Genomic DNA, 2,805 nt, shown 5'->3' with positions numbered 1-2,805 from the left:
AAAAAAAAAAAAAAAAAAAAAAAAAGAAGTTTGTCAGCCCTTTGCTTCACGCTTTCTGTGCTTTGGTTCGGATTCAGGCAGCGCACTCGGGAGCCGCAGCCCAGCGCATCAGCTGTTGCCATCGCACAAGGCACCTGTGGTTATCCCCGTCTCCCTGGTGGCCTGGTGTTAGCTGAAGATAATTAGATCTCAATTATCACCAGGAAAGTTTTGAGCCTTTTCCCAGTGTGGCTCTGCAGCTGGTCTTAGTGGGAGGCAGGGCTTTGTCTGCTTTTGGGCAGAGCTCGTAGCCCGGGCTGCGGCTCTGATGCCGCTGTTGGGAGAAGGAGCAGGGTTTCTGCTATAAAACCCCCCTGGAGCGATGCATTCCCAATGGGGGCCTGAGGGAGCCCCCCTGAGCCCCCAAACAGGCACCCACTGCCCCTGCCAGGGCACTGAGTCTGCCTGGGCACCCTGCGAGAGGGACGGTGTGCTGGGACCAGCAGTGCCGGGAGGGGAGGCCGCGATGTGCCGGGCACCTCTGGTCCCCCCAAGCTGCCGAGTCGCGGGTGCAGAGCCCGTGGTTGGCTCCCGAATCGCCCCCAGTTGGCTCCTGAATCGCCCGGTTGCTTTTTCCCTGACCTCTGAGTCACCTTGAGCCGTGCTGGCTGCAGGCGTTGGCTCTGCCATGGGGTGCCGTGAATACTAAGGAGACAGGAATATGAAACTTCACCTCCGTGGCGGGGCTGGATCGGGGTCAGCGCTGCCAGCGGGCACCAGGCAGCTGCACACACCCCAAAACTGGTCTGTGCTGCAGGGGGGTGGGCCCGGAGGGACAGAGACGTGTCCACAGTTCCTGCTCCTGCTGTCTCCTCTGCTGGCCTGGGGCTCCTGTTTGCTGTCCCTCTCATCCCCATTTAATCCTTTTGGCCCAGCAGTGGCATGTCTCCGTCCCGCTCCTTCACTCTGCTCTGTCTCCCAGGCTCCCTCCCTCCCTCTTTCCATTTCTTTCCAAGCCCTCGGTCTCTCCCCTCCACCGCTCCTGCAGATTCATTGTGAATTTTGGCAGCGCTGTCTCTGACCTTGGCTGTCTCCCTCCTCTCTTTGCTCCTGCGCTGGCAGCATAAATCTTGGCTGTTTCCACCTCTCCTCCCCTTCCCTCGGTGCCAGCCCCCAGCCCCACGCTCAGCTGGCTCAGGATGAGGCTGGGGGCAGCTTTTGGGCTGCATTTCCCCCCCCCCAGAGGCCATTTCCCAGCTCCCATCCAGCCAAGGCAGTGGGACCCCGCAGTAGCACCCCGAAAGCAGGATGCGTCCCTCCACCTCCTCCCTCGCAGGTCTCCTCTCGAGCGTCTCTGCGGGACTGGGGGTGCAGGAGTGGGGCGCGCACAACCCTCACCCCACGCCAGAGCAGGGCACGGACCCAACCGCCGCACCGGCTGCCTCCACACTCATCCATACACGAGTGGCTCTGCCTCTGCCCCCCAAATCCCCAGCCTGGCGGGGTCCCTGCCTGCACACCCCTGGGCGCATCGGCAGCCACAGGCCTTGGGTGCTCCGAGATGGAGGATTCAACCACGGCTCTGCCTAGGAGCGGCGTTTCCATTTTTCCCAGGGAATTTGGTGATGGCGGAGGCACCAGGCCCCTCTCCTCCCCGCCCTGCTCCCGCCTGCCCGTCTGTTGGCAGGGATGTGCCTGCCTGCTCCAGATCCGTCTTTTCCTGCTGATTCGGGACAATCTGTGTCCCGTGACCTACTTGTCTCCGAGCATCTTCCGCCTTCCCGCCGAGTGGGTTGATACTAAAGCCTCTCTAAATGTGGTTAACGTGTGTGTCGGGATGCACTTACATTTATTTTTAATTCGTCTTTTTTCTCAGCCCACTTCTGGATGCATCCCTGGGGACGCTGTGCAGGGAAAGCCGCTGCATTTCGACGCAGCGCCATGAGAGCAGACGGATGCAACGAGCAGGGGTGGGGGGGCGGTTGCAGCACTCCCAACCCTCACCACAAACTTAAAATATAATAAATCCACGTGTAGCCCCGTCCCTGACATGACAGAAGGCAACGGGAGCCCTCGGCGGGTCGGTCCCTTTTCGGGTAGCGAGGGCGTCGCAGTGGGGAACCCGCAAACCCATTTTGCCGAGCTGAACCAATAATTAAAGAAGACAGGAAACCTTCCCAGGGCACCTTGGAGAAACGTTTGGGTTTTTTTTTAAAAAAAAAAAGTGAGAAAATGGCTACAAGTTAACCAGAGGTTAATTTTTAACAGAAATCTTAGAGTTTAAGGAGGGAGGTGTCCAAGGAAGGATGATGTCGCCCGTGGTTGAGCAGCCTGGGGGGGGCCCTGCCAGCGCCTGGGTGGGTGCTGAGCCCCTCCCGCCCTCAGCCTGGCCCCCTCAGAAAACGCAACTGCACCCCTTTATCTGTGCCTGCATCCCCCCTAAACTCTCTGACCCTTTCTGGCCAGTTTTAGTTCTATTTGACTTCAGAGAAAGTCCCTGCCTGAGTCACAAAACGGGGGGGTAGGAGACTCCCACCTGCGGTCCCCCCACGCAGGACAAGGCCCCGGTCCCGTGGAGCTGCAGGATTCACGGTGTGAGGGGGGTGCCAGGGCTCAGGGCACAAAGCAGGGGCACTGGTCCTGCCCCCCCCGGCAGTGGCAGCACCCAGCGCGGCGGCGGTTTCGCTCGCGGGGAGGCCGGAGAGACCTTCCCGGCAGCTTCGGGCGCCCACCTGCCGTGGCTCAGGATTTTCGGGCGCAGCCCCGTCTGCGGGCGCGCTCCAGGGGCAGAAACCTCCCGTCGCCCTGCCAAGGCGCCCGCGCGTC

The sequence above is a fragment of the Athene cunicularia genome (assembly GCF_003259725.1).
Source record: "Athene cunicularia isolate RWA chromosome 20 unlocalized genomic scaffold, athCun1 chr20_part2, whole genome shotgun sequence".
Classification (NCBI taxonomy): domain Eukaryota; kingdom Metazoa; phylum Chordata; class Aves; order Strigiformes; family Strigidae; genus Athene; species Athene cunicularia.
Note: the sequence above shows the minus strand (reverse complement) of the source record.